The 13,314-nt window shown below is 34.0% G+C and overlaps 1 protein-coding gene across 2 annotated transcripts in view; it reads left to right on the top strand.

Moving 5' to 3' along the window:
• The window catches only part of PLXDC2 (plexin domain containing 2), a 381,342-nt gene that overhangs the window by 175,463 nt on the left and 192,565 nt on the right, over positions 1-13,314 (top strand). The window lies entirely within an intron of this gene.

The raw sequence follows: 13,314 nt of genomic DNA, 5'->3' as shown, positions 1-13,314 counted from the left end.
GTCTCCTTGGGGCAGAGTGGCTCTGTATTTACACTTAGCCCAGCAGCTCAACTGCTCAGGAACAAAAATAATTGGATAGCATGTGGATTTTAAATGGCCATGAATTCTTACAGTTTCTCCTATAAAGAGGCAGGATCTTTCTTCTCACCCCTTGAATTCAGGCCATGCCTTATGACTTGATCTGATCAAATAAATGTGCTGAAGTGATGTTGTATACCTTCTCAGCAATGCCCCAAGAGGCCTTAAGCTTCTGTTCTTACCCTCTTGGGTTCTGTTATTTTATGAATAAAGCCGGATCTCACCCACTTAAGAATGAGAAAAAAAATGGAGATAGAAACTTTAGACATGTGACTAAGGCTGGCTATGACCAGCCAGCCGCCAGCTAACATGCCAATTGGCTGGAAACCATCAGTGAACTCAGCTGATACCACATAGAGCAGAAAGAATGCCTAGCTAAGCCCAGACCATCTCATCAATCCTCAGAATCCTGAACAAATGGATGATTGTTTTAAGCCAGCAAGTTTTGGGATCATTTGTAATCTGACTACTGATAGAGGTGGCTTGGGAGTTTTTGCATTAAGGCATAGAAATTTCAAGAATAGTAAACCACATAGTGAATACAATGTACTATAAATAAATTGGATTGGTTTGAGCTTCAACTTCTTCCTTGCTGTTATAAAGAATCCACCACTCTGACTTGTTTTCTAAGCCGTGACAAAGCCAAAGAAACTACCTTGTAGAATGTAACGAAGCAAAGCTGGAACATCAACAGCTATGTATTGAATGCCTATTATGTACCAGGCAATGTTCTAATCACTGGAGAACACAGTTGAACCCAATACAGAGAGAGAGATTTTAAAGGGGCTCAAATGAGGTGATAGACAAAAAGAAGTTTAATAACAAACAGTGTTTTAAAGGAAGTTAAAGCAAATAAAACAGACTAAGGGAGTATCATTCCAGATGCATGGAACAGCAGGTGCATGCATAATGTGGGAGAATACTGGCATCTTCATGGGACAACAAGGAAGCCGTAGGGTTGGTGCAGAATGTATGATGAACGATGGTGAAGCTGGAAAGCACAGTTTGTAATAAGATTTAGGATTTTATTCTAAGTGTGATGGGAAGCCTCATTAGAGTAGGGGAGTAGAATGATTTGATTTCTGCTGTCATAAGGTTGCTTTTTTCTTTACAGGCTAGAAACAGTTATTTCTTTACTTTTTTAGTTTTTATTTTTTTTTAATTTCAGCATATTACTGGGGTACAAATATTTAGGTTATGCCCCACCTGAGTCAGAGCTTCAAGCGTGTCCATCCCCAAGACTGTGTGCACTGCGCCCATTCATTAAGTGTGTATATACCCAACTCCACTCCCCCCTCCCATCTGCCAATAGGATTACTTTTAAACAGCATTACTCTACGGTGTAGAGAGTGAAGTGAACCTATAGGAGAAGCAGGGAGACCAGTGAGAGAGCTCTTACAGAATGTCTGATAAATAGCATAATGGAAACAATTTGAGCAAATTTAATTTTTCTTTGAAGTCTTAAAAAATTTGATATCTGAAAAGTATTGTGCAAGTGGAAAGAACATTGACTCTAAAGTTATACAGAACTCCTTTTATATCCCTGGGATTTCTGTGGAGCTAGGCAAGCTCCTTGGTGTGCCTTAGCTTCATTTTCTTTATTTTTTAAAATGGTATTTAATTCATCAACTTGTTGTAAAGATTGAATATATAATGTATATTTTCTGCTAAGCTGAGATCTTTGGAATGTCATAGGCTCATAAGTATTAGCTACACTTATTAATCAGTTTTGGTATTTTGTGATTATTTTCTTAGTTTTAAAATAAAGGATCCACCAACCTGAGCAAGAGCAAGACCCTATCTCTACAAAAAATAGAAAAATTAACCAGGCATGGTGGCATATGCCTATAGTTACTCAGGAGGCTGAGGTAGTAGGATCACTCGAGCCCAGGAGTCTGAGGCTGCAGTGAGATATGAATTTGCCACTACACTCTAGCCAGGGCTACAGAGCAAGACTCTGTCTTAACTAACTAACCAAATAAATAAATAAATAAAACAAAACAAAGGATTCAAAAAAAGGACCAACCATCAAAAGCCCATAATAGCAGATGGCAGGGATGAAGCAAATGAATTAAATGTGGAGAGAATGTAGAACCTAATTCAATACAGATACTACTTGAAGTTTGCTGAAAATATTTTTACATAGAGGGCAGCTGAAAAACAAAAAGAAAGTGACCCATTTTATCTTCATGTTGGCATTCCAGGTATTATAGCATATCCATTCCTTTCTAGTTTACTCACTGGCATACTAACATATCCCCCTTTCATATTTTTAAAGTTTTATCATTTTGTAAAGTATGTGTGTCGCAGGTCAATTATGCATCCATTTGTGGGTTTTTTTAAATTAATTTGTTTTCAAGCTAAATTTTCTTATTATTACTGTTCTTTTTTTACCCACATATTAATCTTCCCTTAAAACCAATGCTATAAATGATGGAGGTGAGACAAACTAAAATACCATGGACTATATTATCAGTTTATTTTTGTCTCTTGGTACCACACATCCTGTTTAAGGTAAAGTTTTTATTATGCAAGATGTTAAAAAGATCTTATTATGCAAGATGTTAAAATTGAGAGAATTTAAAAAAATAAATATGTAATACATAGAGGCACTGTTAAGATTTGCCTATAAATTATTTTACTATTTTGAAGTATTCTAAATTTGAATATAATTACTCAATATAAACTGTCCTGTTTAGCTGTTCCCCTGTTAGATTTTCTTAATGCAATTCCAAAATTCCAATTTCATATATATGATTTCATTTCAGAGATAGTTATTAATCCCATTAGATAGAAAATCAACACATTTGGAAACTAGCTTTATTATTAAAAATATTAGTAATTTCATAAAATTAGGTTAGGGTATATATTTTCTTCAGGTTGTAAATTTCTCCTTTTATTTTCTTTAGGGTATAATTCTCTGTACTAGCATGATATGATATATGCTATTAATGGGCAAATTAATTTCCTTTATTTCTATTTTTTCTATGCTTGCTCTGTTTAAGAACATTTTGATAATAAAAATGGAATGCTTAGAGGCAAGGCAATTATATAAGATTCAGTAAAAAGGAAGGATTTTTTTCAAAATATAATTGTTTGTCAAAATTGTTTTCCAATATTAGAGGCTACAGAATATTGCTCGCTGTGTTTATAATAGATTATGATCTGATATTTGAGGAGAACTCATGCTTTAATAAATGTTAGTAGCGTAAAAATATAGAACATTTGAGGACTTTTTTGTTTCCATGAATTGCAGTCATGCACCATGTAACAATGTTTCACTCAACAATGAGCATCCTATATGATGGTGATCCCATAATATTATGATACCATGTTTTTACTGTACCTTTTCTATGTTTAAATACACAAATATTTACATTGTTCAGTATGATAGCATGCTGTACAGACTCATAGGCCTAAGAGCAATAGGCTATACCATCTAGCCTAGGTGTGTAGGAGGGCATACATCTAGATTTGTGTAAGGATACACTTAAGATGTTTGCACAACAATGAAATCATTTAACAAATTACTCAGAACCTATCCCATCATTAATCAATGGATGACTGTATTTGTTTTAACAAAACAAAAGTAGCATCTAATAGCACTTTACAGTTTCTAACACATATTCACATGTGTATCTCAAGTAGACTTAGCTTCAATGTTGTGATGTTGGCTATATTTATTATAGCTTTCATTTTATAATCTTGAATATAAAGGCCCCAAAAGTTAACTTTATCTGCAAAATGATAAGCACAAAGGTAAAATTATTATTAGATTCTAACTCTAACTATGGCAAATGATGTCAGTCCCCCAGCAAAATTCTATTTATAGCTGATATATTGCTTGTTAATCCCTACCTGAATCTAATGTTCTAAGAATTTGAAGACATGGAGAAGTTACAATAAAGGAAAAAGAGACTGAAGAACAGTTTCATTCTTTAACATTAAATGAGTAACAGTATAAAAGATCTGATTAATAAAATGTATATTGATGCCTATCACTTGAAATGCCAGACTGAATAGTAACAGTTTTGAAATGAGGCTGTTGGCCAAGTGGTCACCAGTTGGTAGAAAGAAACCATCCAACTTTTCCACAAAGGTTGGTTATGTGAAATTCTTAACCGAGTTATAATTTTTAGAAGTTGCTCCTGAGTAAATTTGTCCATTATTATTTTAAAATTATAAATAGTAGTTGGTTCTCATTTTTTTTGTAAGTAGATCCAGGCAGAGATCTGTGTGGATTTTCCAAAAGCTTTCTTATATTAGAAAGCCTGAATGGCAATTTTGATTAGTACTAGAAAAAGACATGAGTTTTCCAAAGTAATATATCTAGGGCTTTTTTACAAATCCAAACTTAATAAAGGAACTGTGTGTATGTGCTATAGACTGAATTGTGTCCCCTAAAATTTTTCTACTGAAGCCCTATGCCCCAGTGTTACTATATTTGGAGTTAGGGCCTTTGGGAAGAAGTAATTAAGGTTAAATTAAGTCATAAAGGTGGGGCCCTAATCTGAAGGAATTGGTGGCCTTATAAGAGGAGGAGGAAACTCCAGAGAACTCTTTCTCTGCCTTGTGAGGACACAGTGAGAAAGCAGCCCTTGGCAAGCCAGAAAGAGAGCCCTCACTGAAGATGGAATCAACTGGAACCTTGGTCTTGGACTTCCCACCTTCCAGGTTTGGGAGAAATAAATCTCTGTTGTTTATGCCACCCCGTCTACAACGGTGTTTTGTTATGGCAGCCCAAGCTGACTAAGGCAGTAGGTAGCTAGTATCCAATTTGGGGCCCTGTCATGGAACAGATATATTCATCTTTTAAAATTATGACGATTTTTTGATTATCAGAACATTCTAAATCCCTCTACACCATAGTTTGTTTGTTTTTTAATTTCATTATATTACGGGGTACAAATTATTAGGTTACATATATTGCCTTTGCCCCACCCGAGTCAGAGCTATAAGCATGCTCATCCCCAAACAGTGTATACTGCACCCATTAGGTGTGAATATACCCATCCCCTCCTCCTCCTCCCACCTGCCCAAGACCTGATGAATGTTACTACCATATGTGCACATAAGTGTTGATCAACTAGTACCAATTTGATGGTGAGTACATGTAGTGCTTGTTTATCCATTCTTGTGATATTTCACTAAGTAGAATGGGCTCCAGCGCCATCCAGGATAATACAAGAGGTGCTAGTTCACCATTGTTTTTTATGGCTGAGTAGTACTCCGTGGTGTACATATTTTACTAATCCACATTTTATTAATCCATTCATGTATTGATGGGCACTTGGGTTGTTTCCACATCTTTGCAATTGTCAATTGTGTTGCTATAAACATTCTAGTGCAGATGTCATTTTTATAGAATGGCTTTTTTTCCTTTGGGCAGTTTATTTCCAGTGAATTAGAAAAATACACAATACCAAGAATTGCAGAGAAATTCAGTGGCACTGTATAACGAACGCATTTGACCCACCACAATTATATTGTGCATTTGAAAAACAGTAGTGAACACATATACAAGACTCATAATTTATTCAGTTTTCACAGATAATGCATGAGATCTCCAGAGATTTTTATACCCCTGCAACACATTTGTGAATTTGCATCCAAACTTGAGGCCCATCTACAACTTATCAACAAGGATGAATATGTACCTATTGAAGTGGTACCAGTCTACTGGCTAGTCAAACTGCACACTTTTATTTCTCTTAGTGAGATTCACTTAAGTCAGGCAAAGAGGGTTCTGACCTATACCTTGTAATCACTTCTTACTAGCTTTGTGGCCATAGATCTTAGGAGCTTAGATGAAAGGTATTTTAAGAGAGATCTAGTTCAACTCCTTATGCAGACTAAAGCCCAGAACTTAGAGTGGCTATTTGGAGTCAGAACCTGTACTTCAACCCACATTTCCTCTGAGCTACATTATTTTAATGCTAATTTTATGCATTTTAACAGAAATCTCATACATATTTTAAACACTTTTTTCAATCACATCCTTTTTTGTTAGATTTTTGAAGCCTTTAGAAATCCTTTGTAATTTGTCGATCCATCTCTTCAGAGGCCACTGTTTGGCCTCTAAATCACTTGTTAGTATTTATAGAAGACAAACTGAGATATGAATAAGTTATTCAAAATTCTACCCCAGATTCTGCTTCTGGCCTCTTCTCTGTCAGCACACCACACCTGAGAGTATTCTACTGTGCTCATTCTCGTAAAAGTTAAAGGTTTTTACCAGGGCTTAGATAAATAAAGGTATACTCTACCCAGGTGGAAAATATGTTCTATTTCATTTAATAAATGAACCAACATAAATACATACTGACACACCTCAAAGTGCCTGCAGATCTAGATAATCACTTCATTGAATTGTGGAGTCTTAATTTTGTTATTGTTTTCAAAAATCACAAATAAGTATGCTGTACTTTCTTGGCCCTATAGTTCACCTAATTTTGTGTAGCATGACAAACAGTCTCAGCTGTGAGAGAGACTGTGACAGCAAAAACAGAGACTTTTATAATGGAAACATTGCTAGGATCCCACATTTTATATGTTGCATAATATTTTGACCTTACAATAGATTCATACAAACATACACACATACATCACTCTACTAATCTTATGTTCTTGAAGGTTGTTTAAGTAAACTCTTGGAAGAATTAATAAAATAAATTATGCCTACAAAAGTTGTAGATGATATATGCTAGGAGGATAGACCATACTACAAATAGATCAAGTCAGTAAAAATCCTTAGGAAAATGATGAAATTATGTGTAAGCAACTGAAAAACTCTGTAACAAGTGTGCATAATGAGAACAATAATCTGATATAACCAACATGTGATAGATGGATTGATTTTAATTCTTCTAATACTATAACAGTAAATTGAATTGTATACCATGTAATTGTTCTTAGTATCTGAAGAGGGTATTATGTAGTATTTGCTGATGGATATTAAAAGTTATTCAAATATAATATGTAATTGTTTCTATCATGCTGAAATTATCTAGGGCTGATTTAATAATATTACACATTCTATGTTCTGCTTATGTGCTTTTCAAATGTGCTTAAATATGTTGGTTTATTTTGATTCTTTGTCAACCCAGTGAAAGAAAACTCAATACTACCATTTCTTTTTGTTATAAAAATGTAATCCAAATTAAGTACCTACCCACACCACACCCCACGTATGTCACCTTCTTCTTATGTGATTGACAAACGTGGGAGTGGGGCTGGGATCTTTATCTCATATCATTTTCCATTTGCTTTCCATGTAGTCGACTCCCAACCCAAATGGGAGCCACCACTCATTCCACTGGGCAGCTCCTCTAAGTCCAAGACTCCTGCCTTCCTCTTCTTGATTTGACCTCTGGCAAAAGAGGAATTGTGTATGTTGGAAAGTTCACACTGAAATGAATTGAATGGATAATCGACCTCACTGAAGTGACAGAACTTATTAGTGATGGAGCCAGTGGGAACTAGAGATCAGGTCACCTGCCTGCCTGACAGTTTAATGACTTCAACCACACCACACTTCCCTCCTCTCCCCAAATTCTTCCTGACCTTCCATCCCTCACCCACCTCTCTGTCAGAATGTAGCTATATGTCCAATCTATAGCCCCTTTTTTAGATCCTTGGAAATGCCCTAAAAATAAGCCAGCAGATTATATTAGGTTGGATAATAACTGAAAGGAAAACATGAGTGATTCCTTAGTCTCTCGTTGAATGATAAACATTGCCAAGATTTAGCAATGCTATTGAATAATTCTGTAGTATTGCATCCCACACATTCTATCAAAATGCTTCTAACAAATAATATGTTGTACCTCAGACACATGAAATAAATGATTTCTACATAAATGAGTGAACAAAAAAGAGAGATGATTTGGTGCTGTTTCTATAAAATACAACAGAAAATCATTTTATAATACATACATACATAATAAGTGAGATGTGCACCATCAGGAAGATGGTCACGCTGGAAGCTCAGACTTGTGGAGGGAGGGGGGAGGGGCACTTTTTGAAACCTTAAAATTTGTACCCCCATAATATGCCGAAATAAAAAAAATAATAATAATACACATAAAAAAAAAGATTCAAACTTATTGCCCTTGAAGCTCTACATTGAATATTTGATTTCTAGTATGTTAAAGTATTCTTCTTTTAGGACTTTTTAAAGCACCTGTTATGAAATTCTACAGAACTCTTAACTGTATATTGCATGTGGCCTCGTGTCTTTTGATATACTATATGTTGGTGGTTTGATTCCAGAAGTGAAAGTCAACAATGGATGTCTTCGCATATTTTCTAATGCTTCATGTGAAGAAAGAGAAAATAAACTGGTTGTACATAATGTGTTTCTTATAAAATATTCAAATAATACAGATGGGAGTGGGGTCCTTCTAAATCCCATCACATAGAAATAACCAGTCAGTATGTGGTAAATATCTTCTACACATATCTTTTGAAAAATAATCAGAAAAAATAGAGAGATAGATAGGTGAGTATATATATGAGTTCATATTTGTATTGATATAATATTGAAAAAATTTATATTATAGCATGAGTGCTATATTTGAGGAAAATAATGAATTTCATTTTTTTTGAACTTTACTGCCATGCATGCAACATGCAGGCCACAAGTTTTAGACTTTTGCCTCAAAATGTTACCTTGAAGATTAAATTTTTCAGTTTACTACTTTGTAAACTATATTTTATTCTTTCAGATTTATCTAGCAATTATCTCTATGAACCATTAGATAATTAGACTTTTATTTTTATATTTTCATGGTTGATAGCAATTGCATTCTGATTTATAACCATAATAAATAAATTATACTATTATTCAACTTCCATGGAGTCAGTGGTCACTGTCAGAATGTTTGCAGCAGCTTCTCCATTGCCATATAGAGCAATATACAGTTAATAGATCTATTTTTGTAATAAGTACTTTCATTTACTCCTTGGTTGATTTGATTGTATAATTAGGTGTTGCACTTTTAAGTTCTTGTTGGTGGTATGTTCCCTGCATATTTGTATGCATTAGAAATATGGTTGTTATAACTTGCCAAGCTTTCTAAAAAAATTAAATAATAAAAAGAAATATGTTTGCATTTATACTTAAAGTAGAACTTGGTTGGGAAAAAGTTCTTGAGTCACAATTTCATTCTCTGAGATTGTGTAGACATTGTTTACACTGGATATCATGGAGAGATATCAGACTATTAAATGATAACTTTGTCTTTCTAGATGCCTATAAGACTTCTTTTTTAATATATGGAAAGCCTCATTAGAAAATTTTATAGTACTCAAAATACAATTGCAAATTTTCTTGGGACATGGTATGCAGATTGAATTCTTTATCTTAGAAAATGGTTTTGCTCTAATATATTTAAACTTTTTTCTTTGCCAACTACATATGTATTGGATCTCCATTTTTTCTATAATTCATATGATGATCTATTGTCTTGTCAACTTGGGATGCCATAACAAAATATCATAGACTAGGTGGTTTAAACAACAGAAATTTATTTTCTCACAGTTCTGGAGGCTAAAAGTCCCAGATCAATGTGCTAGCTGATTGGGTTCTTGGTGAGGGCTCTCTTCCTGGCTTGCAGACAGCTGCCTTCTTGCTGTGTCCTCACACAAGGTAGAAAGAGAGGGAGAGAGAAGGAAAAAGAAGGAAAGAGAGAGAGAGAGAGAGAGAGAGAGAGAGAGAGAGAGAGAGAGAGAGAGAGAGAGAGAGAGAGAGAGAGAGAGAGAGAGAATGAATCTCATTTCTCTTCTTATAATGGGACTAATCCTATCAGAGCAAGGTCCTATCCTTATGACATCATTTAAGCTTAATTACTTCCATAAAGACCCTATCTCCAAATATAGGCACATTAGGGGTTGAGGCTTCAACTTATGAATTTTGGGGAGGGTACATAAATATTCAGTCCATAACACTTGTCCTAGACATTTATCTCATTGTTCTTTTCCATTTCATGTTGTTTGTATCTTAGGACCATTTCCTGTGTTCTGACTGGTAATATATACGTTTATTCAGCTACAAATAGGTTCATCTCTGTAATTTTTACCTGAGTATTATTAGTTCACTTTTTCTCTCCTCATGGTATTTTACCCTATCCTTTTGATTTCTTATATCAACATGACTTTTTTTTAAAGAGAAGTATCTTTTAGCTTTTTCTGAGGAGTATAATATTCACAAGCAATATTTAAAACTAACTACCTTTAGATGAACTGCATGGTCCTTGTGAAATCATTCTGATAAGAATGTAATGTATTTGTTAACACCTGGCAAGAACCATTCAAATTATAATATTCCTTTATTTATTATGGAACAATCTTCAAGAGGTATCCAATTGATTCAATGCTAAATAACCTTACCTAAGAACTTTCATTATGTTTTATGTGTCCACGTATACCAAATGTCTAGCACAGTGATGGCCATGCAATATGTTCTTGACCAGTGTCTTTTATTTATTTCTCAATGAAATGAATGTGGAGTTCAAATGCCAATGCTGCATAAGTTGATGTGAAGTATTCACAAAAAGTGTCCATGATAAAATCAACTTAACACCTATGTTAGAAAAGAAAGCACCATTTGGGTTAGGAATTACATAGACCAATTGTTGCAGAATAGCTAAGCTACAGTTTTGTTGACTTTTTCATCTATATTTTTGGTATATGTCTTCTGTTTGTCTACAGCTGCACATTTCCAAGCATTTTTGAGAAACACGGATTTATAAGATTTATAGCCACCTGCTGTGCCATCTACTTTCAGTAACAGTTGGTTTCCTAAATGAATTGGCAACTGGGCATATCACAGTAGTGTTTTGTTTTATTTTCTATAGTGTTAGAAATAGTTTGCTTTTGAACAGAAAATGAAAATCTTTGTGCCCGAAGTGGCTTTTGACAACTCTTTAAGTACTATTACTCCTAAAAAAAAAAGCACAAGATGTGGTTTGAATAATTTAGCAGTGCTAAAATGTCACATTTTTGAGACTTCTATTTTATGGTTTTCCTGAATATCTGAGAGAAACACCTCTCTGGAATTTAACAACTGTGTCTCTGCATTCCTAAGTAAACAATAAATTGTCTTCCTCTTTGAATAAAAGTTGCCATGACAACTTGGCAAGTGTAAGCTATAGAAGTCAGAAACCAAGCTCTAGTATTTTCAAAGATGTGATACTGCTTTTGGCAGCTCTGATTTAAGTAAAAATGAAGGTGTATTTTCACATAACTATATCAATGATGTACTTTGTAATTAGATAAAATCCTAAATATTTTTGCAGATAATTCATTGTTAAAGTACAATGATATTCTTGTTTTTTATGATCACTTCAAGACTCTTAACTTATAGAAAATCAAGGATTGTGGAAAATGCTGAAGTCATTTTACAAATATTGACTTTGACAATTATACTGAACTCTATTTTGAAAGTTTGAAATTTTAAAGAGAATATCTATTTAGTAATTGTATGGAAATTTGGCAGCATCATAGAATCTTTTACATAATTCATCTAAAGATTATATCTTTAACTTCAATGTTGCTGAACTCTATAATAATAGTAGTAATGGGGATAAAAAATTTAAAACTTTTATTTAAATTCATTGAATATTTTCTTCAGAGCCACTCTTTATGACTCATCATCATTTGCTATTGAGACTTGATGATTTCTAGCAGGTTACACACAAACTGCTATTTATTTCTGCTGTGTGATTACCTAGAATACTAGAATGAAAGATGTTTGTTATCTAGACCTGCAAATCTTCCAAGGTTGCCTCATTCAATGTTGCTTAAATTTGCTTGCAAGTAAGAGAAACTTGTTTTTCAATTAGAAGTCTTTTGGTTGACCATAACCTAACTCAAGGTGATTTAACAATAAAAGAGATTTAATGGTTTGTCCAAGTGAACAAGTCTAGTAGTAAGTCACACTTAGATATAGTTGATCAGGGATCTGGCTCTTTCTCTGCAGTGTTTACAGTTCTGCCTTTATCTATGTGATTGCCTTATCTTCAGGCAGGGTTTCCTCATGGTAGCAAAATGGACATGGTTCCAAGTTTCACATCTACACCTCACAGCAATCAGAATAAGGGGAATTAATCTCCTCTCTACCTCAACTGAACTCTCCTCTCTACCTCAACTGAATGTCTCAGTAATTTCTCCTTCATAGGTTATATTCTCATGCATGTCCACCAAACACTGTGGCCAGTAAAATGACATGTGCAAAATGCCTTGAGCCCAATGTCAAGGCAGATACCCACCTCTGAAGCTTCCAGTGGCGAAGTGAGACAGCAGGGGGGAGTTAAATACATATATGCTGGAGACACAAACACATGCTTTATATCCTCATAGAACTCAATCAGTGTCAGGAGGTTCTGGAAGGGAGGGCTAGAAACCCATCAGGATATCAAAGATCTTTTGGGCTGCATTTTATTCCTGCTTCTTTCTTTGTATCCACCTTTTTCTTCATTTTCTGCAGAACTTCCTTTTCTTTCATCAAAGATGAATATGTATGTGATACTGAAAGTTTAATTGGAGGCATATCTAGGATGTTTATTTTATAAAATGCAGCAATTTACTGTTAACATTTAATCACTGTTTTCAACATTTACATTTTTGGTCATATTGTTTCTTTTGGTCATGAGGCAAAATCTATTTAGAATACAACTTAGAATATTCTTTTCCTTTCCATAATCAATTTTATATATAATTAGTCTCATGACTTGTGAAAAAGTATATGGGATCCTTGTTTAGACTAGATTTCAAAAATCATTTTATTTAATTTAATTAGTACTTAGATAATAAATGAATTAAACAGAATTCACATCCCAAACTTTATTATTCAAACACAGATCTTCTATTTACTCAACATTTTTCTTACATTTACCTGAATGTTTCAAAATATATTCTATCCAGTAACTCTTCAAATTGATAAGCACATTTGCATTTCATGGTTTAAAAAATTACAATCAGAATTAGCCAAGGATCATATGACTTTTTCTGGGTGTTCCTCATCAAAATTGTCTTTTAAAGCATTTAAATCTATTCATTGAGTGGAAACATGACAAATAAAGCCTTTATGGTAGGTACCATGGTAACACCAGTAATGAGAATTCAAATGAAAGTAGAATTTAAAGGACTAAATTAAAGGGAAAAATTTTATTATCTCCATTTCTAGAACAATTAACTAAAAGCAGGCTCTGATAGAACCTTATTTTTAAAGAAGAG

The sequence above is a fragment of the Microcebus murinus genome, chromosome 25 (assembly GCF_040939455.1).
Source record: "Microcebus murinus isolate Inina chromosome 25, M.murinus_Inina_mat1.0, whole genome shotgun sequence".
NCBI classification, from domain to species: Eukaryota; Metazoa; Chordata; class Mammalia; order Primates; family Cheirogaleidae; genus Microcebus; species Microcebus murinus.
Note: the sequence above shows the minus strand (reverse complement) of the source record. Positions and strands in the feature narration are given on the sequence as shown.